Source organism: Triticum urartu, chromosome 7, assembly GCF_003073215.2.
Source record: "Triticum urartu cultivar G1812 chromosome 7, Tu2.1, whole genome shotgun sequence".
Classification (NCBI taxonomy): domain Eukaryota; kingdom Viridiplantae; phylum Streptophyta; class Magnoliopsida; order Poales; family Poaceae; genus Triticum; species Triticum urartu.
In genome coordinates this window covers 50,190,105-50,215,148 of record NC_053028.1, presented here as the reverse complement: position 1 = coordinate 50,215,148, position 25,044 = coordinate 50,190,105, and positions in this window count along the sequence as shown.

Sequence of the window (25,044 nt, the reverse complement as noted above, 5' to 3'; positions counted from 1 at the left end):
TTATTCATGCTAGAATTGTATTAACCGGAAACATAATACATGTGTGAATACATAGACAAACAGAGTGTCACTAGTATGCCTCTACTTGACTAGCTCGTTAATCAAAGATGGTTATGTTTCCTAACCATTGACAAAGAGTTGTTATTTTATTAACGGGACCACATCATTAGTTGAATGATCTGATTGACATGACCCATTCCATCAGCTTAGCACCCGATCGTTTAGTATGTTGCTATTGCTTTCTTCATGACTTATACATGTTCCTATAACTATGAGATTATGTAACTCCCGTGTGCCGGAGGAACACTTTGTGTGCAACCAAACGTCACAACGTAACTGGGTGATTATAAAGATGCTCTACAGGTGTCTCCAAAGGTACATGTTGGGTCGACGTATTTCGAGATTAGGATTTGTCACTCCGATCGTCGGAGAGGTATCTCAGGGCCCTCTCAGTAATGCACATCACTTAAGCCTTGCAAGCATTGCAACTAATGAGTTAGTTGCGGGATGATGTATTACGGAACGATTAAAGAGACTTGCCGGTAACGATATTGAACTAGGTATTGGATACCGACGATCGAATCTCGGGCAAGTAACATACCGATGACAAAGGGAACAACGTATGTTGTTATGCGGTCTGACCGATAAAGATCTTCGTAGAATATGTAGGAGCCAATATGGGCATCCAGGTCCGGCTATTGGTTATTGATCGGAGACATGTCTCGGTCATGTCTACATTGTTCTCGAACCCGTAGGGTCCGCACGCTTAAGGTTTCGATGACAGTTATATTATGAGTTTATACGTTTTGATGTACCGAAGGTTGTTCGGAGTCCCGGATGTGATCACGAACATGACGATGAGTCTCAAAATGGTTGAGACATAAAGATTGATATATTGGAAGCCTATGTTTGGATATCGGAAGTGTTCCTGGTGAAATCGGGATTTTACCGGAGTACCGGGAGGTTACCGGAACCCCCCGGGAGATATATGGGCCTTAGTGGGCCTTAGTGGAAAAGAGAAGAGGCAGCCAGAGATGGGCCATGCGCCCCTCCCCTCCCTTGGTCTGAATAGGACAAGGAGAGGGGGCCGGACCCCCTTCCTCTTTTCCCCCCTCCGCGAATCCTATTCCAACTAGGATTGGGGGGGGGAATCCTACTCCCGGAGGGAGTAGGACTCCTCCTGGCGCGCCTCTCCTAGGCCGGCCGCACCCCCCCCCTTGAGCCTTTATATACGGAGGCAGGGGCACCCCAGAGGGACACAAGTTGATTCACGTGATCATATTCTTAGCCGTGTGCGGCACCCCCTACCACCATAGTCCTCGATAATATTGTAGCGGTGCTTAGGCGAAGCCCTGCGACAGTAGTACATCAAGATCGTCACCACGCCGTCGTGCTAACGGAACTCTTCCCCGACACTTTGCTGGATCGGAGTCCGGGGATCGTCATCGAGCTGAACGTGTGCTAGAACTCGGAGGTGCCGTAGTTTCGGTGCTTGATCGGTCGGACCGTGGAGACGTACGACTACATCAACCAAACGCTTCCGTTGTCGATCTAAAAGGGTACGTAGGTCACACTCTCCCCTCTTGTTGCTATACATCACCATGATCTTGAGTGTGGGTAGGAATTTTTTTGAAATTACTACGTTCCCCAACAGAGACGTGGGGGAGTTGCCTCGAAAACTCAAACGTCCTGCCCTTTGGCCCTTGAAAAATCTGGAGGGGAGACGTGGGCCCTTTGGTTTGTCCTGTTTCTGAAACAAAACAAAAAAATAGCAGCCATATTTTGCTCTCACTGCAACCATATTAAGAGATCAAAAATGGCACCAAAAAGTCACTGCAGCCATCCTAAATGGCACGAAAACAGCACCAAACAACATCAGCCAAAACAGCAAAAAATGCATCCATCGATCGTTCTTTATTTTTTCTAACATTCCGTGTTCTGTGCAGTGAGATAGACACAACGCTACAAATGCAGGCTGACAACGCCCGCGATTTCATGACCATCAGGACAGACGGCGGCTTCATCCATGCTCCGGTCCCATGAGTCGAGTCGAAAGTAGTGATGCTATGTGTAGTTCTGAAACATTGATTGGCTCATGTTGTAATTAAACTTTAATGAATTGTATGTCTCTTTGGTTTCGACAGTCGTTCAACTTAGATGTAATCGATGCTATTTATTACTAGGACCATGAATTGTGCTATTAATGTCTTGCTTTTCTCTTTCGATCCTTTTGTTGCATACTTATTTATTGCTTATGTATTGTCTGTTGTTTGGCTTGTGCATAGAGATGCCGTCGTATGTCGTGTACAAGGGTAAGGTTCCCGGAGTCTACAACGACTGGGAGGAGTGTCGGAGACAGGTTCACCGTTTCAGCGGTAACAGTTACAAAGGGTACACCACTAGGGCGGAGGCGGAATCTAGATACGCCCGCTATCTAACGGGAGAGAGGAGGGAGCGTTGGAGGAACCGGATGAAGACCAGTTTCATCGCGATGATGCTCATCGTGATGACCGCAACTCTCTTCTATGTGATGGTAGTTTAGATGATCGATATCGACTTGTAATGTGAAGACAAACTCGCTACTCGCGGTCTCGAGACTTGTAATGTTCTATCTTTGTTCGGTCTTTTGAATTCGGAGACTAATATGATGAATTGTATTCGGAGAGCTATCTTCTATTGTATCGATGAATGTGCTGTTGCTGTGTGGTGCTGTCTATATTCTGTCCAATAATATATTTTGTAACCTGTGAAAATATCAGAAATGTGCATTTTTTCGACCACCTCCAAATCACCTCAGTTTTGGCACACATGATCTCTTCCATAAACAAAACTAGGTTTCCAAGTTTTTGTATTTTTTGAATTTTATTGAATTTATAATGCCCTCTAGACTGACTGCTGAAAACATCGGTCTATGCCTCAAGGGGACCTGCATGCAGGAGTCGGGGACCTGCATGCAAGAGTCGGGGACCTGCATGCAAGAGTCGGGGACCTGCATGTGAATAGTGATTCATCAAGGCCTTGACAGCTACTGGCACAGCGGCTGCCGCCCGATTTGCATGCAGCGAAGATGAACGTGCATGGAGGTTTTTCAAAGATTTCCAAGCACACCCCAGTGGGCCCCGCTTATTTAAAAAATACGTCAGTCATTATTGCTCTGTAAATGAAGAATATGCATGATGATTATGAATATGCATGACAACCATAGTAAGGGTGAAGAATCATAGTGCCCAATTTGTCGAAATACATCATCATTCTTAAAGTTGGACATCAAATGATACACACAGAAAATGGAAACGAAAGATGTCGAACTAATACAGTAACATGGCAGTACAACCGCACTTCACTAAATTACTGTCATGATGAAATAGAATGTAAAGACCACGTCACACAAAGCTGAATGGCACACGACTTTCTCTGGCTCATCGTCAGTTCATGCTGTATGTAGATATCACAGTTCAGCCTTGAGATCCTACACAGAAGAATACAATAAATCACATGGACATCAATTATGAGTAAAACACATGCAAAAAAATGAACATATTTCGTACCTCTAGCAATTTAGCGCATTTACGTCGATTGTGACCTGGTTTCTTGCAATAGCCACAGATATTCTGTGATCTTGACTTCTTTGTCTTTGCCTGCAGCCTTTTCTTCGGTGCACCTCGTCCTGGCACATGCACGGGATCCAGAACCTTATCAACTTTCTGCGAGTGCGGCATCAACGGGCCAAACCTAATGCTGTTATGCTGAGCATTAGTTGACTCCTTGCTGTCAGCTTGTTCAAAACTTGATTGCTTGCCATGATGTTGTGCTTGCAAAAGCATCTTTAGATGGTGATAGTCCTCATCAGAGTGGCATGCCTGGAAACTTGCGGCGTGACTACAATTCTGCAACTCGCGGTACCTCTGCAGGCTTACCGAATAGTCATACATCTGGTTTTTTTCTGGTAGGTGCGTATGCACATTTTGCATTCATAGTCCACCTAGTGGGAACGCAACAACCAGGCAGAATTGTTTGTTTTAAAATCCCCAATATGTGAAAAATGTGGGAACATGGTGTGCCTGCGCATTCCAGCTTACGGCAAGAACAACTCACCCTGTGCAAAAGACCTCCTTGCTCTTCAATGCGCACTCCAAACTTTTTATCCATTCTTTCCTGCTTGGACACAACATAAGTGGAATCTTCTGATCCATCTAGTATCTCTCTAATCTGACATTTGCTGACAGCATCTATGCTCCATAAGACCATCTTAAAGACACTAGGTGTGAAAACTGGTGCGGTGTGTTTCTCAAGCAGTGAAGCATTTTCCTCTGTAAATGGAACGGACTGCAAGGCTTCGACGTCATGGAGAGCTTCGTTAATCCGTCGCGATGCAAGGCAACGCTCATAGTGCTTTAGCATTTCAAACAACGACATCTTACCCTCAAGATGCGTATGTAGCACAGAGTTCAAGCTCTCACTCCTCTGATTGCTGCTCAATCCTAGGAAACAACGCCCCTCAAGATATGGAGCACACCACAACTTTCTCATCTGATACATCTGATGCAGCCAAGACTCCTCACTGGTTACTTTATTCCGTTGTAAGAATTGTATCCATTTTATCTCATGCTCTTCAATGGAAGAAGTATCATAAATGAAAGATCTGAATTCCTCCTTTACGTCGTCATCATGCAGATGGCGTACAATGTTCTGCTGAATGTGCCATATACATAGTCTATGGTTTGAGTCTGGCCAGACCACTCTTATTGCTCTCTGCATTGCAAGGTCCCCATCTGTGATCACAGATATCGGATGCTTCTGTGCCATGCAACCAGAAAAGGTCAGCAACATCCACTCGTATGCCTGGCTTGTTTCATGAGAAATTATACCACAACCAAATATAACAGTACTGCGGTGGTGATTCAACCCGACAAAAGGCACGAATGGCAGATTGTATTTGTTGGTTCTGTATGTGCTATCGAAAACAATGACGTCTCCGAAAGCCTCATAGTCAAGTTGCGATTGACTATCAGCCCAGAACAGTCCCTTCAGATGGCCATGGTCGTCTACCAAGTACTTGAAGAAAAAATCCACATCTCGCTCTCGCCTCGCCATCATGTGCATGATCACCGTTTTAGCATCACCGGCACTGATTGTCTCCTGCTTATTAGCATGGCAGAAATTATAAATGTCCCTCTTTATGCATCCAACCTTATCAAATCCACCGTATTGAAAGCACAAAATATCCATAATACGGTATTTGCGGATCCCACATTTTTCCATGTCCGCAATGTCCGCTTTCTGCTCATCGCTAATTCGTCTGTGCGAACGCAGCAGACAAGAAAGATCCCGTGGGGCTAGAAGATGGCTGTGCTCATCGATGAAATCCTTGACAAACCACCGACCGGTTTCCTCCTGTCTCGTAATGACCAATTTAGCATTACACCCGACACGAGTTAAACTTCGTGGCCTCCTCTTTCTATCTTCCATCTTTCTTTTCATGTGCTTATCTTTGCGAAACCCTTGACGACTACACACAATTTTCCTTAAAATTATGTATTTGTTGGATCCATCCCACTCAACGTAGCTTTTCCTCACACTAAAACCTTTTTCAAGAGCATATTTGTTGTAGAATTCATAGCCTTCAGCCTCACTATCAAACATCTTGCTGACAACATTTACATACTCGAACATACTCTCATCACTTGCATACGCCATGTCTTCCTGCATATGACATGTGAGGGAAACCAATCATCAACATCTTTCTGTTTATCAATGTTGCAGGTGTAAAATAGCTCATAGGCAAAGACAAGTGCATGGAAAAGACTTTGCTAGTTTGACATGTGAGGGAAACCAATTATCAACGTCCAACAAGTAGTATCTCATCTTCCTTTAAACTATATTTCATGCGCTATGCAAACCTAAAGTGATGATGACTTTCATAAACTAAATTAAGTGAACTATGGAACCAATATCTCATCTTCCTTTAGTATATCTCATCTCAAACGTCAACATCTTACTTAAACAAACATGATGCGATTAGCTCAAGAGAAACTATCCCACGATGAAGCGTTCTAGTCCGTACCCGGATCTTGTGGGGTTGAGGTTGTACTGCATGCACGGTGGAGGGGCGCAACGGCCAAGAGAACGAGCAGAACGCCAAGCCGAATTCATACCTTAAGGATGGTACGCGCGAAGAGATGGGATCGCCCGCCGCGGTCGCCGCCGATTCAGCCGGCGCAGATCCGGCCTTCTTCTTCTTCGGTGACGGCGTGGGGGGCTGGGGTTGGTTGGGTGGAGGACGAGGACGATGAATTTATTCCTCTCGCCGGGCAGGTCGAGGACGGAGAAGGTCAGGAGCGGCGAGCGGCGACGAATAGATCGGAGGAGGATTCTGAACTGGATCGAGTAGACATGGATCTGGTCCTCAGGTGATCGGTTCAAGAAAAGATATTTCCCCCTGGACCATTATGCCCTTATCGCAATTAACATATTAAATTTAATCAATTAAAATTCCCCGCAAGATCTGACGGCTAATAAAAATCAGACGTGATCAGACATGTAAGTACTGCTAAGTACTCCGAGTACTAACCCAATCACCGTAAAACAGCTCTTATTTCACATGTTATTTTGCTAAAAATTAACTTGATCCATATAACTTGTGAAGTGTAGACAAAGCTTGCAGTAGTGACTAATTCCATACCTGAGACATCCAGAAAGCATATGCTTGGGTTCTAATGTTCTACGTATTGGAAATAGAACATGTGGAGACATCTTCAAGAATCTGAATGCTTGTTCGGGAGTGGTCCTACATATTACAGAACAGCCTCATGCTAACGCAACTCTGCTGGAGGCATGATCGCCATAAAACACAGAGCATAGAAACGATATGTGTAGCAGCCCAAACACACACAGTCAAATCAGTCCTACTCGCGCGCAGAGCCTTGGCCGGGCGCGGCGGTGACTGCGTGCGGCGGGCGCGGTGGCTGGTGGGGCGCGGCGGGCGTGGCATCTTCGGAGCTCGAGGTGTGCTGCGGTTCAGGGCCTGCTCGTCTACCCTGCTGCTTCGCTGGAGCTGCTCCGATCTGGATCTGGCCTTGGTGGTTCTGATCTTGCTGCTGCTCCTTGCGATGCGATGGTTGCTGCGGTGGTGGTGGTCACTATGGTGTTGCGGTGGTGGACGGCGGCTACGGCCAGGGGGTGGTGCGTGCCTGGGCGCGGTGGATCGTGGGATCCCGTGGCTAGGGTGAGGTCAGCCTCAGCAGGGGTGGTGATTGGTGGGCGGCGGTCGGTGGGGGTGGTGCTCTTCGGGAGAAATCCTTGCTCCGGTCTTCATCGGAGCCAGCGACGGCGGTGCCCGCAGGTGTCGTGATCTTTCTTGAAAGCGTCGTCGTGGAGGTGCTCCTCCCCACGGCTTTGGCTCCGGAGGGAAACCTCAGATCCGTTGGATCGGGTGATGGAGGCGTCTTCGCGTCTTTCTCCTCCTTGGGGGCATCGTCTCGGAGCCGGCTACGACCGAGAGACTAGTGGATTGCGGCATCTTCGCCGTGGATGGTGGCATCTTCACTGCGTGGTTTGCTGAGGCAGGGCGCTGGTTTCTAGTTGGCAACGATGATGGCGTCGAGAGGAGCTCGGGTCGCGGCTTGGACTTCGGTAGTCGGTTCTTCCCGGCGTGTCCGAGGTGCTCTTCCGTGGGTTGCTTGGTTGCTTTGAAGTCGGAGCTGCGGTGGAGCGGATCCGGGTGGTGACGATGACAGACGCTCGGTGGTTTTTTGCGGAGGGCACGGTCGGCGCAAGTCCTGCATATCTTCCTTGTGAGGCTCGCCGTCAAAGTCGGAGCTGTCGGTTGCTTGCGCGTGTGGCCATTTGGTGGCATGTGCCGTCGAGGTTGTGTCCCATGTCGGTGGCCAGGATGGCCGGTGGTGCCCATGTCATGTGGGTTGGGTTGTATCGGTTTTAGCCTGGTTTTCCGTCAATTAACCGGGCAATTCTCTTCTTCTTAATCAATGAAAATGGCAAATATTTTGCCTCGTTTCAAAAAAAAAACAGTCAAATCGACCAAAGGCAAAATGAAACTCGCCTAGGGATTAAGGTTCCTCACCATCTGCCTGCCTACGGCGAGGGAGGAGCAAGTAGATCGTGGTGCTGCATGCTTGCAGTGGGACGGACTCAGCGGTGAGCAGTTCTCTCAGGCGCGCGAGGAATGACGCCGACAATAGTTGCCGCCGTTCGGCTGGGACCTTGGCGCGGGGTGCGTCAACGACGCTAGGAGGGAGGGGGAAGCCGCGGCGCGGTGGCTCTGGAGGGAGGGAGGAGGCGGCGAGAGAAGATGGACATCCTTGCAGGCGCGGGGAGAGGGACGGTGTGAGGAGGGGAAGGGAGGAGCGGCGGCGCATGATCCGTCCTTCTCGATCAAGGCTCTAAGGTGAAGTCGATCGACAAATTTAGGGGAAGGGCCGCGGGGATTGGCAGACCACGCCGGCAGAACATTTGATCTGAAACGTTGATCAAAGTGGCAGACCATTAAACATAATATGGACAGTAGGATGCGTTTAACTGTATTTGATCGAAAGGTTCTGGTTATTCCGTGTACAATTTGTTGGATGGCCTTAGAGGGACTTATGTTTGTTTTTTTAATAAAAGTATAGATTTGCATATGGTTGAACAGGCGAACATTTGAGGGGCGGGCAGGACATACATTTTCTTTTTTGAGGGGTTCCACGGACATACATGGGCTCATGCTTCAGGCTTGGATTCTGTCCGGCCCAACAAGTTGATGAAAATGGGCCGACGCATCTCCTCTCGATCACTCCACCGATCAGAACAGATCACCCCGCCGCCGCCATTTCTGTCACTCCCCCGAGCTAGGGTCTCCGCCGCCGCCGCCGCCGCCATCTCCGTCACTCACCCGAGCTAGGGTCTCCGACCTCCGCCCCCCGCCGGCGCCGCGCCCCATGGATCCTCCGTGCAAGCAGGCGGCGGAATCGGGCTCCCGCGTCCCGGACGAGCTGCTGGAGGACATCTTCGCGCGGATGCCGGCCAAGTCGGTGCAGCGCTGCCGCTGCCTCTCTCGCGCCTGGGCTGCGGTGCTCTCCTCCAGCGGCTTCGCCGACCGCCACCTCCGCCTCGCCAACCGCCGGGACGGCTCCCGCAGCCTCTTCTTCCTCCCAGATCCCGGCTCGGGCGACGACACCACGGTGCACGCGTGGTCGCCCCGCCGCCCCCTCGTCGCCGTCCTCCGCGACGAGCGCCTCCGCCGCGTTGCCGCCGTCACCCGGCAGTGCCGCGGCCTCGTCCTTCTTGAGGCCAAAGGGGATAACCTGATCTCCGTCTGCAACCCGGCCCGCGGGCACTCCAGCTACACGGTGGACCACTACGTCTACAACCCGTCCACCGGCCAGGTGACGGCGCTCCCGGAGGGCAAGGAAGCGTCCGGCGTCTGGCCGCAGAACCATGCCATCCTCGGGCTCGGCTACGACACAGGCATCCGGAAGCACAAGGTGGTGCGCCTCTACTGCCGCGGCGAGCTCCCTCCGGCGTGCGAGGTCTATGTGCTCGACTCCACAGGGTACTGGCGGCCGCCGTCCGGTGCCGCCAGGACGATGCCGCCGGCCTGGGCAACCAATTACTGCACCGACCAGAGCGTCTTTGCGCAGGGCCACGTGTACTGGGCCGCCCAGCCGCACAAGAAGTACACCGGCGAGAGGGTCGTCATGTCATTCTCGATGGCCGACGAGGTGTTCGGGATTTTGCCGCCACCAGACATGGACACGGCGAACTGGCGGATAACAGAGCTCGGCGGGCGCCTCTGCCTCTTCAAAGACATCTCCGCCGTGTGCTCGTACGACATCTGGGTTCTGCGAGACCCGCTGGCGGGCGCTTGGGACCTGCATTGCCGCATCAACCTGGACGCGGCGTCTCCAGCAGCACCACAACTGAGATGCTCCACGAGTGTCATCCCGCTCGACATCGTTGATGATGGCAACCGCGTGCTGCTCAGGCCAGAGCCTCGCAATATCTGTAGAGAAAATTTGGGTGCCCATCAACTTGTTGTGTACGACCCTGCGATCGGAGATGTCGAGGACCTTCTTGCTGGCGGCAGCATGGTTTCTCACCACACCATGGCGCGAAGACCCGCGGCACCGTATGAGGAAAGCATCGAGTCTACCGGGCGGCCGCATGAGGACATCATCTTCTCGTCCACCTCCTCACAGGTCCTGGTGCAGGTGCTGCGTCGGCTACCAGCCCGCACCCTTGGGCGGCTCAAGTGTGTCTGTCGGACCTGGTGCGCCATCATCGAGTCTGGCCGCTTCATCAGGCTGCACTACGAGCACACATGCAAGAGCTCCCTTGCTTGCGTCGTCCTCTCCATGCCTCATAGTCGGAGGTTCGCCTCACTGGATTCTTGCCTGAACGACCTGAAACTGGCATGCCAAATGCAGCAGCTACATCGTAGGGTGGTGAGCTCGAAGCCCTGCCATGGCCTCCTCCTCATGGCCCACAACAACTATGGTGTTCACGTGTGCAACCCTGTCACTGGAGCACATGTTTTCCATTGCAGTTTGCCTTTTGAGCAGCCATCGGATGCTGCTGCTGCTCACCCCGGTTGCGTTGGCTTGGGGTACGACCTCTTGAGGGAAGAGCATATCATCATGGTTCTTGCCTATAAATCTCGCAACTTTGACACTGGGAGCTACACCATGGAGTGCAGCATCCGGAGGCTAACGGATTGCATGACAAAGAAGGTGGCTCCTTCGCCACCGATCCCAGTGACCGTCGATGTACCACCGGTCTATGCAGGTGGCAAGATGTACTGGATGGGGGAGTCACGATTCAGTGCGGGCTGCTCATCAGTTCTTGTGTTTGACATCTGCAGCAAGGCTTTCAATGTCCTACCAGCACCACGCACCATGGGCGACAGTGGTAGGATGCTCGTGGCGGAGCTCGCCAGGCAGATTCGTGTCGTGCACATTTGCCCAAATACAGAGACGATGACCATATGGCGCAAGCGGGAGCTAGTTACACTTGACGATGGCCAAGGATGGACAATAGAGCACTGGATACAGCTTGGACAGTGGCCAGAGTTCTCACTGAGAACAGCGGCGAGGCTTGTGATTCCGTTGGCTGTTGACGACGCCGGCCGGATCTTACTCGACACTGGAAGGGCGCTGGGGTACTATGATCCAAGAAACCAGACATTGGAGACCGTGTTTCCGACTAGCAGTCTGCAGCACTCCTGCCCACGCTTCTTTTCTGCGGTGTTGTGCGAGGACAGCTTAGTTCGTCCATATGGTCGGCAACGTCAGTACTATGGAACTTAAGCAAACGAAGAATGATTGATGTGTTCCCGCAGAATGCCGCACTGCTCCATTGTTTTTTTTTGTCTTCCATCAGTCAGATCAGTATTTTGGAGGCATATCCAGTCCAAGTGTGATTCCCTGGGAATTTTTTCATAAGTGACACCCAATAGTTTTACCTCGTGGTTTGGAGAACTATGCTGCCTACTGCGTCTAAAATCTGAAAGTATGTTATGTGGCCGTAGTTTGCATCATCTTTTGTCGCTCTTCCCTCTAGTTATTGATTCAAATCCCTGTCGTACAAGACTAGTAGACCTGTCATATTTGATCCAGTTTGCTTAGTGTTGATGCAACTTACAACTCACATTTTTTTAACTGGGATCAAACTGGAATGTTACTGTGCTGTTATCACTTTCTATGAAGGCTTTTTCTGGGGTGTAAAGTTCAGATTCATGGGCTATTTTGGTGTCTCTGCTAATTACTAACTCTGCAATTTGGTAGCTTTGCTCATAAGAGCCTCAGTTTTTGTATTACAGATTAGTAGCATTGATTTGCTGCAGAAATAGAACAGCAGTCCGTAATTTCTTATGTTCGTCAAATGTAGGCAGAGTTATAAGTACTTTGAGTGTGATTTGAGCTAGTATCAGTGGGTTTGCATGACTAGGAAGGATGATGCTGTGTTTTTTTTTTCTTGCAATTGAGTCAGCTATGCAGGTAAGATATCCCATATTCCCATTAGCTGTTAAAGCCAGTATTTCCCCCTTGAGCAGTATATCAATTTTTCTTCTGCTATTCTCCCTTTTTCAAGGGGAAAAACCCGGCATTTCCCCCTCCAAGATTTCTTTGCCTCTGCAATTTGGGTTTCTCTTTGGATGTTAGAGAAACATATTTGTTATTTAATTTGTGTATTTTTCCTAGAAAACCTGAACATTGATTTTTGTATGCTTGTCAGAAATAACAAATTCAGACTTTGTGATTTTTTTTTGTTTATCGTTTGACAGCTGGAGTAAATGAGTTCTCGCTTTGTTTCTTGGGTTTCTTTCTGGGTACTTTTCCACCGTTTTCTCTTCTATTTGTTGTTAGATTTCTCGCATTTCTTGTTTCAACAAGATTTCATTGTGCATTTGAGCTGCTGTTTTTCTTGATGTTATATCTGTTATTGGGTCGCGTTACCTGCATGGATTAGCTTGGGTATGCTCTCTATTTCTCGGGCAGCATGTTTGCTTGTAGCCCTGCGATTATCCTGGTCTACTACTTTTCGTTGATATCAATTTCTTTTTGACATCATAATTTATGAACATATGCCATCGGTTCCTCTATTTGCACAAAGTGCCGTAAAGTAGAATAGATAAGCACACATTGTCCGATCCCCAGTTCTACTATTAGGTCCATGATTTTCCATTTTCGTCAGCATAAGTTCATGAAAGGAATCATCATGGACATGCGGGTGAAACTGAATTGTGAACTTCCAACTGTCCGTGATGAATTTCTGGATTTCCCAAATCAAAAATGAGTTCTTATGCAAATTTTGTACATCGGTGCTAGTGTTGTTTACTTTACTGCAACTGAAAGGAAGACGGTCTCCTCATGTAATGTTGAATATAAGTTTACCTCAGTTGCTATTGACCTGTTAAAAGAAAGTTGCTATTGACAACCTTGTGTTCGTGGATGGTGATTTGGAAGGGAAAGTAGTCCTCCCACTTTAAACAAATACTCTTTTCGTCCCGAATTACTTATCTAGCTAGCTTCTTAGACATGAATTGTCAAGTGAAAGTACAGCACATTTCAAGAATCAAGTGACAGCTAGCTAGCTGGTTAGACAGGCGGATCTGTCTGATTTGTTTGTACGGGGCAACTAGGTAACTCTAGGTGCGTATTTTCAAGTTAAATAGTTCATGTAAACTAATAAATATTCATACCGGTGATGCATATTTTCAAGCCTACACGCTAAATATAGTACACGTCAAACCAATATATTCGTAAGAGCTAGCTAGGGAATCGCATGATGCACGTTCTCAAGCTAAATAGTACGCACCAACCAATATATTTATATGTGGCGGCTAGGGAACTGCGTGGTGCACATTCTCAAGCCAAATAGTATGTCAGATCAATGTTGTCCTCGTACGGGTCAGCTAGGGAACCAGGTGGTTCACATGGTCAAGCCAAATATAGTACATGTCAAACCAATATATTCCTAAGAGCTAGCTAGGAAGCCGTGTGGTGCACATTCTCAAGCTAAACAGTACACACAAACCAATATATTTATATGCAACGGCTAGGGAATCACATGGTGCACATTCTCAAGCCAAATAGTACGTCAAATCAATATTGTATTCGTACAGGTCAGCTATGTAACCACATGGTTCACATGGTCTAGCCAAATATAATATACGATACATCAATATATTCATATGAGCCAGCTAAGGAACCGTGTGGTGCACATTCTCAAATCAAATAGTGCACAGCAATCAATATATTTATATGCGGTGGCTAGAGAATCGCGTGGTGCACATTCTCAAGCCAAATAGTACGTAAGATCAATGTTGTACTCGGATGGGTCAGCTAGGTAACCCCATGGGTTCACATGCTATAGCCAAATACTCCCTCCATCCCAGAATAAGTGACTCAACTTTAGACTAACTTTGTACTAAAATTCGTACAAAGTTGAGTCATTTATTTTGGGACGAAGGGAGTATAGTACACACCAAATCAATATACATATGAGCTTGCTAGGGAATCGTGCAGTGCACATTCTCAAATCAATTAGTACATGCCAAGCGGATGTGCCATGGTCTTGGAGAACTTATAGCTTTGTGTTGTGTTCTGCAGCCATATCCAAAATGTGAATGACTCCTAAATGAAAAATCATTGGGTTTTTTTGTTTTTTCTAAAACCACCTTTGACATTTTTTTTCTGAGATTGTTTTGCAGACTTGTTGGGAATTAGTATCAAATATTTATGCAGAGTTGATGTTGTTTTCTTTCTTCCAAATTAGTACTTTTGCATGAGCATTTTGCTCAGTTCGCTGTATTTGTATCAGATATTTATGCATTCTAACTATTTGATTACCTGCTTCTGTACATGTATTGTGCAGAAAAAAAAGAACAGGACATACTGGCCATGTGGAATGGAATGGCATCAGGCTCATTCAAAAAAAGTACTAGGATTTTGACGTGATGAAAGCCGACAACAAGCCACATTGCACTTCTATTTCCAGCTTTCAGCTTCGACCAACACCTCATTTTGTGTCGCTTTCGCCGATGGCCTTAGCCTCTCTAAAAAACCCACCCAACAGCATTATTGTTTCAGGGCTATCCACAGAGTTCAGTAGAAACAAACAAACAACAAACGATACCTGTCAAAACTTAGTTATCAAACTGTCGAGATATCAAACTTGGTTTACAAACAACATTACATAATATAAAAAATTCCAATCAAGTTTACATACTTGAGATCTTCAATGTCATGACAAATGCCAGCATGAAAGGAGCCTACATAATTTGCAAATCGTTTCCGTATAAGAAACAATCTTTCTGGATCTAGCTTCTAACAGATAGCCCACAGCTTACCGAACAGTCACAACAGAATCATCTTCGACTTCGCTGCTCGTTCAAGGTCCGAACAAGAAGACCTCTTCTCCTTTGCCTGAAACACTGAAACTGGATTTGTTCTTTTTCCTATTTTTGTTCTCCGCTTGTCTTGCATCACTTGTACTACCAACTAATTTGGATTACACAGGCTGATGATGCCTGGACGGCAGCAGCATTGTATTCTATGCAACTTCATTGCACGGCCTGCAGGCTGATGTTATCATTAATCATTAATAATCAAGTAAGCAGTCAAACCATAAGCCTGAAAAGTTTCCCAAATGATGCCGATAATAAGGAGCCGCTTCAGAGGTTGGGCTGAATAACCTTTTAGTTAGCCATGTTCATCCTCTTACTGCTCATTCTCGCCTTCAAGCCATTCACCGCCGCCGGTGATCCACTGGATCGGATCTGCCACACCAGGATCCCCTATAATAGTACCTACCAAGCTAACCTTGAGCTCCTATCTACTGTGCTATCCAGGAGTGCCTCATCAACCAACCAGCCCAAGGGCTTCGCTGGAACTGACCAAGACCGCATTTATGGCGTCACGCAGTGCTCCGGTATCGGTGTCAAAACCGGCGGATCTTGAGTAGGGGGTCCCGAACTGTGCGTCTAGACCGGATGGTAACAGGAGGCAAGGGACACGAAGCTTTACCTAGGTTCGGGCCCTCTCGATAGAGGTAAAACCCTACGTCCTGCTTGATTAATATTGATGATATGGGTAGTACAAGAGTAGATCTACCACGAGATTGGAGAGGCTAAACCCTAGAAGCTAGCCTATGGTATGATTGTTGTTCTGTATGTTGTCGTACGGACTAAAACCTTCCGGTTTATATAGACACCGGATAGGGTTAGGATTACACAAAGTCGGTTACAATGGTAGGAGATCTACATATCCGTATCGCCAAGCTTGCCTTCCACGCCAAGGAAAGTCCCTTCCGGACACGGGACGAAGTCTTCAATCTTGTATCTTCATAGTTCAGGAGTCCGGCTGAAGGTATAGTCCGGCCATCCGGACATCCCCTAATCCAGGACTCCCTCAGTAGCCCCGAATCAGGCTTCAATGACGATGAGTCCGGCGCGTAGATTGTCTTCGGCATTGCAAGGCGGGTTCTCCTCCAAATTCCGTGTACCTGTTGAATAAAGTCCGGTTTCTTGTAAATGTTGCGCTACTCGGCTTCTACGCCCAATAATGGCCGTCTCCCACGTGTCAAACGAATATGAAAAGTCTGAGTGTTTTTACATCCACACCCCTAGCCGCGTAAATGAGCCGCCCATTTAAGGGGACGAGGATTTAGATCCAAACCACACCTTCTCCCCTTCGCGAGTGTTCATCAGAGCGCATCCGACAAAGATCCATACCACCATGGCTAGCCGTCGCAACTCCTCCTCTCGCCCTTCCAGCCCTCAGCCTGGATATTGGAAGAGATGCTCCATCCCGCATAGCGAGCTAGTGATGCTCCAGACCAAGGAATTTCTCCCCCCGGCCTATATGGTCCCGGTTTGAGCCGGTCTTGCCATCTATAATGGCGGAGAGCAAGCGAAGAGTGCCCCTAATCCCTCCAAAGGAGAGCGGGTGTGCCTCGTCCCTTATTTAATAAGAGGGCTCGGATTTCCAATCCATCCATTTCTCCGGGGGCTAATGGAGTTCTATGGCCTCCAGCTACACAATCTCACGCCTGCCTCCGTATTGCATATCGCGGGCTTCGTAGCCCTCTGCGAGCTGTTCTTGGGTGTCGAGGCTCATTTCGGGCTGTGGAAAGAGCTATTCTGCCTCGTGCCCCGTTCTAAGAAGGGGTCAATATATCAAGTGGGCGGAGGCGAAGTGTGGCGCATCGCCGGGACCGGATATCTATCCGGAACCCCAAAGAAGGCGTCCGAGGACTGGCCTTCGGAATGGTTTTACATAGAGGACGTCCCGCTGCCGGATCCTGTCCGGATCGGCCTCCCTGAGTTCGACAATGCCCCACTAAAGAAGCGCCTAAGTTGGCGTCCAGGGAAAGTGACAAGGACATTATTTACCTAATGGGCCGGATAAGATTGTTAGCTCATTCCGGACTGACCATGATCGGGGTCATGGCTGCATGCATCATGCGAGGGGTGCAGCCGCTACAGTATAGAGGCCACCCCATGTGGGACTTCAACGGGGAGGACGACGCCACCCGCTACGGCCGTAAGGGGCCGGATTCGGCTGCGGCTCTAGCAAAGACCTTGTCCGCTTTGTACAATGGAGAAGAGGAGGATTTTCTCCGCGTCGACCCGAAGGGTGGATTTTCTATGTACAATCCTCCAAGCTGGGTAAGTGGTCGCATCTTGCCCATCCGTTTTATATCCCCATCATCAAATATTCAGTCTAGCGACTTCAACGCAGGAACTGCGCCAGGCTGTTAAAGAAATAAACAGCCCTCCTCCACAACCCGAGGACCCAGGACGGTCCCTCGATCCGGCCTCTCAAGAGGATCCGGACGTATCTGTGAAGCTGATTGATGGAGTGTTCCATCAATTGAGCAAGGACAACGCCTTGGTGGCCATTACGGCCGATTATCCAGGGCTAATCCCGGCCTCCTAGGTAACTGAGATCGAAGTCCCAGTACCCCGAATAGGGGTCCGCCCTCTCGTGTTTTCAGTTTCCTGATTACAACCGAACTTTGCAGGGGAGGTTTCCGAGACGGGAGGCCGAACCTGCGGCGACAAGCCAACGAGGGGCCGCAGGGCCCCGTGGGCAGAAAAGAGGTGCAGTCCGGACCGAGGCGTCAGCGCAAAGGTATGGCGCGCCTCCTTATCCCATGTGTTATACCTTTAAGGCATATTAACACTCGTGCTCTCTCCAGGACAAAGAGACCTCGCCGGACTATATTCGGAGAGGCTGCCAATCGCGCCTCCACCAGCCAGGCTCCAAAGCCTGGTCCAGAGGCGGAGGCGAACACAAGGCGCGCACTGGACGCTCCTCCGATGAAGGATGTGGACAGGTTGTCTGCCACCAACTCTGAGGTGGTGAGTGCCATGAACCACAGGCGTCGCCGGACAATTTTTCGCGACGCTTGTTTCTCCCAAGAGGCATTAGATGCCTTCAAGTCGGGAGATGCGTACCTCCGTGCCGCTCAAAATGGTCTAGCCAAAGCCACGGAGCAATATGTAAAAGACATACGGATAAGAAAATTTTGGTAATTATATATGTATATACCAGTAGCCTCCGAGACTTGAAACAGTTAGAATAACTGATTTAAGGATCATATGTTATGCAGGTTCTTACAGAAAAGAATTCCCTACTGTCCCAGGAGCTGGAAGAGTGCAAAGCCCAACTTGAGGCCGCACTAGCCGCGGCAGGGGAGCCCAAGGAGACCCCCTCTGGTAATATACACTTCGAAAGATAAGTATTTTGTGAAGCACGGCATGGGTGTGAATCTGACAAATGAAATTGCAGATGGCGCCAGATTGAATCCGGAAAGGCAACAGCTCCTACGCCAGCTGAAGGCTGGTGAGAAGGTGCTGACAAAGGTGAGGCGGGAGAAGAACGATCTCCAAGATGCCAACACCAAGCTGGGCGTCGAGCTAAAAGATGTTCGTGCCCAGCTGTCAGACTCCGTTAAGGAGAATCAGCGGCTTCGACGCGGCATATTTAGTAAGTGCTTGAGCGAACCTTTGGAGAAAAAGAAGTTCGGCGGGGAAGTCGACTAACAGAGTAATGTCTGTAGGTGTGCTAACAGGTCGTCCTGCAGAGGAGATGCCCGGTTCTACGGGTGACCTTCTTCCCGAGCTTTCGCAACTGCTCGAGCGAGTTCGGAAGGCGATGCGAGGCGTTGCCCAGGCCCTGTGGCCATCCATATCCGTGCCCGAAGGTCTTGGAGAGCTTGCGGAGAAGCTAAAGGGAGCACGGCGGCGCTTCCGATTGTGGAAGATATCGGCCTGCTGTCAAGGCGCTAGGGAGGCATGGGCCATGGTGAAGACACGGTACACAAAGGCTGACCCCAACCACATGGCCGAGGTCGGTCTTGTGGGGCCCGATGGGAAGGAGATCCCTGTAAGCTTAGTATACGGCCAAGTAGAATTGGCCGCAAAGTATTCCCAACAGGATTGTAAATTAGATAGCCTGTTGGATGGTATTGAAGAGGAATACAATCAGTCAGAATGACTATGTAATTTAATTGACATTTATGATGCCTTCTAGCCGGATTGTAGATCGTTTGTCATGGCCGACCTTTTCGCTTCAGCCTCGGGACCTGACGGTCCGGAGTGTGTCCGAATTTCCATGCGGTTATATAAGAACCGGGGAATGCATGGAGACCAGGCGTAGGGGTCATTAGTGCGTGAACAGACAAGTGCCCGACTAGTTATGTTATATTACATGGTTAGTAAGAAACATCTTCCATGGAGAATAGTTCCGTTAGGGGGTTCCTTTCCCTGGGAGGCATGCCCTAAAGTGCATGCCCATTCTGCGAAAAAGACGCAGAAAAAAGCATCTGGGGGCGCATAAATAAATAAGTAAAAAGATCATCTTTTAGGTCACCAACCGAATATTCCCTTAAAAACGCTAGCTTTCGGCTTCACCCAGTCTGAGGTACACATCTGGCTGATCCGGCAGTAACAATCACAGAGATGCTCCCTTTACCGCCTAGCCGAATAATCGGGAACGTAGGGGTAAGCACAGGAGCCAGGCAACCTAGCTTGGCCAAAACTTAAGTCATATCGATGCATATAATGGTGAAATAAAAGGTACATGCGGAAGTGTCACATATGTGTTGGGCATGAAGCCCGTATAAATAAGCTTCTGGTAAAAGAAGCCCCCAGGTTTAATGAGTGCGAATAGCACGTCATTTGATGAGCCTTTAAAGGTTATAAGAGAAAGGAAGGGGAGAAGGAGAGAAATGTAAGACAGACAGTATATAAAAAATGGACAGAGGAAGGAGACGAACACAGAGTCCGGCGCTAGGCATAGAATCTTCGGAGACGGGCTGCGTTCCATGGGTTCGGCTCGAGTCGGTTATCCGATGCATCTCGCAGGCGGTACGCTCCACCAGTCAGGACTTGGTCAATTATGAAGGGACCTTCCCACTTGGGCTTGATTTTGTCCTTTTTCTTGTCCAGCAGGCGTAGAACTAATTCGCCAACGTTGTAATTTTTGGCCCGTACTTCTCTGTTTTGGTATCTTCGAGCCTGTTGTTGATAGAATGCGGAACGGGCTTTTGCCACGTCACGCTCCTCCTCCAATGCGTCCAAACTATCCTGCCAATCGAGTTCGGCTTCTTTTTCTTCGTACATGCGCACTCGAGGTGAGTCATGAATTATGTCACAAGGCAGAACTGCCTCTGCGCCATACACCATAAAGAATGGTGTGTATCCGGTGGTGCGATTCGCCGTGGTCCGCAGCCCCCAGAGTACGGAGTCGAGCTCCTCTACCCAGTTCGTGTTAGATTCCTTGAGGGACCGCACTAATCTGGGTTTGATGCTGCTCATGATAAGACCATTTGCACGTTCGACCTGACCGTTAGTTTGTGGGTGATAGACGGAAGCATAATCGAGCTTGATGCCCATGTTTTTGCACCAGTGTTTTACCTCGTCGGCCATAAAGTTCGTGCCGTTATCAGTGATGATGCTGTGGGGGACGCCGTAGCGGTGTACAACCCCGGATATAAAGTCTATCACCGGTCCGGATTTGGCCGTCTTAACAGGCTTGGCTTCTATCCATTTGGTGAACTTATCCACCATGACCAATAAGTATTTTTGCTTGTGGGTTCCGCCTTTAAGGGGTCCAACCATGTCAAGCCCCCAGACCGCGAAGGGCCAAGTGATGGGGATAGTTTGGAGGGCGGTGGGTGGCATATGCCTTTGGTTTGCGAAGAGCTGGCAACCGGCGCGTCGTTGGACTAGGTCCTGGGCGTCTGCCCGGGCCGTCGGCCAATAAAAGCCTGTGCGGAAGGCCTTGCTTACAAGGGACCGAGCTGCAGCGTGATGACCGCTGAGTCCGGCATGAATTTCAGCCAGGAGGTTCCGCCCTTCCTCTTCGGAGATGCACCTTTGAAGGACTCCGGTAGTGCTTTTCTTATAAAGCTCTCCCTCATGAACTTTATAGGCTTTGGATCGCCGCACTATGCAGCATGCCTCGTTTTGGTCCTCGGGGAGTTCCTGCCTAGTAAGGTAGGCGAGGAATGGTTCTGTCCACGGGGCGATGATGGCCATTATTACGTGGGCTGAAGGTGTTATTTCATTGGCAGAGCCTCCGATTGTGTCAGAATGTTCGGTGTCGGGCAGTGCGGTTGGGTCTGGGATGTTATTGTTCGGCTCCCCTTCCCATACTACGGATGGCTTGAACAACCTTTCCAAGAAGATGTTGGGGGGGACTACATCGCGTTTTGCGCCGATGCGTGCCAGGACATCTGCCGCCTGATTATTTTCCCGGGCTATATGGTGAAATTCAAGCCCTTCGAACCGAGCTGACATTTTGAGGACGGCATTGTGGTAAGCTGCCATTTTTGGATCCTTGGCATCAAAGTCTCCATTTATTTGGGATATTGCGAGGTTCGAGTCCCCACGCACCTCTAGGCGTTGAATGCCCATGGATATTGCCATTCGGAGACCATGTAAAAGGGTCTCATATTCGGCTGCATTGTTGGAGTCTGTGTACATAATCTGGAGTACGTATTGAACTGTGTCTTCTGTGGGGGATGTCAAAACGACGCCAGCCCCTAGTCCGGCCAACATCTTGGAGCCGTCGAAATGCATGGTCCAATTTGAATATGTGTCGTACTCTTTAGGGAGTTCGGCCTCCGTCCATTCTGCGACGAAGTCGGCCAAAACTTGCGACTTGATGGCTCGCCGTGGCTTATAAGTTATGTCGAACGGGAGGAGCTCAATGGCCCATTTTGCAATCCGGCCCATTGCGTCACGGTTGTTTATAATATCGTTAAGTGGTACTTCCGAGGCTACTGTTATTGAACACTTTTGAAAGTGGTGTCGTAGCTTCCGGGATGCCATGAATACCGCGTAAGCAATCTTTTGATAATGCGGGTACCGTGATTTGCATGGAGTGAGGACAGTGGACACATAATAGACCGGCTTTTGAAGGGGGAATTTGTGTCCGTCCGTTTCTCGTTCGACGACGAGCACTGCGCTTACAACCTGATGTGTTGCTGCAATGTACAATAGCATTGGTTCGCCAATGTTTGGCGCGGCCAGGACTGGGTTTGTTGCCAATATGGCTTTTATTTCATCGAGTCCGGCCGTGGCTGCATCCGTCCATTCGAAGTGTTCGGTGCGCCGAAGGAGGCGGTAAAGGGGGAGGGCCTTTTCTCCCAAGCGGGAGATAAAGCGGCTTAGAGCCGCCACGCATCCGGTTAACTTTTGTATTTGTTTGAGGACTTTTGGGATATCCAATTGTGACAGAGCTCGGATCTTGGCTGGATTTGCTTCAATTCCTCTACCGGATACAATGAAGCCCAAGAGCTTTCCGGCTGGAACGCCGAAAACACATTTTTTTCGGGTTGAGCTTGATGTCGTATGTTCGGAGGTTATCAAATGTGAGCCTCAAGTCGTCTACTAGAGATTCGACATGTCTTGTTTTGACGACCACATCATCTACATATGCCTCCACTGGTTTGCCGATCTGGTTTGCCAGACATGTCTGAATCATGTGCTGATATGTTGCGCCGACGTTTTTGAGCCCGAAGGGCATTGTGTTGAAGCAGAATGGGCCGTATGGTGTGACAAATGCCGTTGCGGCTTGGTCTGATTCTGCCATCTTGATTTGATGGTAGCCGGAATATGCGTCGAGGAAACACAACGAATCGTGTCCTGCGGTAGCGTCGATAATTTGATCGATGCGGTGGAGGGGGAAGGGATCCTTTGGGCAAGCCTTGTTAAGGTCTTTAAAATCAACGCATAGGCGCCAGAATTTGTCCTTCTTTAGTACCATCACCAGGTTTGCTAGCCAGTCCGGATGTTTTATATCTCTGATGAATCCGGCCTCCAATAGCTTTGCTAGCTCCTCTCCCATGGCCTGTCTCTTCGGTTCGGAAAAACGCTGAAGAGCTTGTTTGACAGGTTTGAATCCTTTTAGTATATTTAAGCTGTGCTCGGCCAGCCTGCGTGGGATTCCTGGCATGTCTGAAGGGTGCCAGGCGAAAATGTCCCAGTTCTCTCGTAGGAACTCTCGCAGTGCGGCGTCTACATCAGGGTTTAAATGTGCCCCGATGGAAGCTGTTTTATTGGGGTCCGTTGGATGGACCTGGAATTTGACTATTTCGTCCGCCGGTTTAAAGGAGGTGGACTTGGATCTTTTGTCGAGTACCACATCGTCCCTATTCATCGTGGGGCGCAGCGCAGTCAGTTCCTCAGCCGCTAGGGCTTTGGATAGTGCATCAAGGGACAGTGCGGCTGTCTTGTTTTCGGTGCGGAGTGCTATGTCCGGATCACTAGCGAGAGTGATGATCCCGTTAGGCCCGGGCATCTTGAGCCTCATGTACCCGTAATGGGGTATTGCTTGAAAGATTGTAAACGCTTCCCGCCCTAGCAGAGCGTGATAACCGCTGCTGAACGGAGCCACATGGAACGTGACCTCTTCGGATCTGTAATTATCCGGCATGCCGAACACCACATCTAGTGTGATTTTTCCTGTACAGCGCGCTTCCCGACTGGGGATTATTCCTCTAAAGGTTGTGCTGCTTCGCTCAATGCGGTTCCAGTCTATTTCCATTTTTTGAAGGGTTTCCTCGTAAATGAGGTTCAATCCGCTGCCGCCGTCCATGAGTACCTTGGTAAGACGAAAGTCGTCCACTATTGGACTGAGGACCAATGCGGCTGGTGCTCGGACTATTCGGAATTTAGGTTCATCACTGGCGTTAAAGGTAATAGCCGTGTCACTCCATGGGTTTATTGTTGCTACTTGGTAGACTTCGGCAAGGCTGCGGAGTGTCCTTTTCCGCATATTATTTGATGTAAAAGTCTCGAAGACTGTTAATACCGTATTGGTGTCTCTGGGGTGGCTTTCTGTGGCCTCCGGAATTAGGAGATCTTCGCCAATTTTGGCCACCTGCCGGAGTATCCAACATGCTCTAAGGCTGTGAGTTGGTGTGGCGTCCTCTGTACTGTGAATTTTACAGGGTCCATTGAGCCATCCTTTCAGTACGGTTCCATGCCCTGTAGAGGGTTTTTGCTTTTTGGTGTTTGACCCCGGTGTGTGGCGATGATGCACCCTTTTATTTCGGACTGGGTTTGTATTCAGGGTCGGATCGTCCCAAAATTTTATTTCGGTTTTCCAGGCGCTTTTCATCGCACAGTACTTTCGTACGATTGACGCCAAGTCAGCGAAGCGTGTAATATCACGGCGACTTATGGCGTTGAGGATTCCCTAGTCCGTGCAATTATTGCAGAAGATTGAGATTGCGTCTTCCTCGCGGCAGTCCCTTATCATGTTCCTAATCAGGAGGAATCTGGCCCAGTAATGATGTACTGTTTCTTCGGGCTCTTGCCTGATTTGGGATAGATCGCTTGTGTTCGGGTGGGTGGGTGGAATTAAATCCGAAGCCTCACCCAATCTAAGGCTCAGAGGCTGAGGAGTTTCCGAACTCGAAAATTTGGATTCCTGGATGTTGTCCAATGAATCCAGCCCGTCGCCTGACTCTAAGTTCAGGTCTTGAGTGATATCCTCCCCTCCGTGGGTATCCGGCTTGGAGGGATCGGGAATCCGGGTGTAGCTACTCCTTAAGATAGATGAAGGGTCGCCGCACTGTCTCTCTACCACGGCAACGTGATGGGTAACTTGGGGAGAGTTAATCTCTCTCAGATCGGGTTTAGCCCCAATCTGGTCGTAATCCGTAGCGATTCCCAGGGCGGCGATGCGATCCAAGAGCTCGTTTATGGAGGAGAGCTCCATTGGATCTAACTGCTCGGCAAGTTCCGAGCTGACATGAAGATTGTTTTCGATGGCTCGAGAGGTCATCGTCGGCGTAGAAGCCGAACATGCGGTCATAAGAAAACCACCTAGCCGGAGGGTTTGGCCGACAGCCAAAACTCCCTTAGCAATGGTGCCGTCTTTAAAGACGGGGCGAAGCATCCTTCCTGATGGCGACGACACAGAGGAACTCTCAATGAAAGCACCAATGTCGGTGTCAAAACCGGCGGATCTCAGGTAGGGAGTCCCGAACTGTGCGTCTAGACCGGATGGTAACAGGAGGCAAGGGACA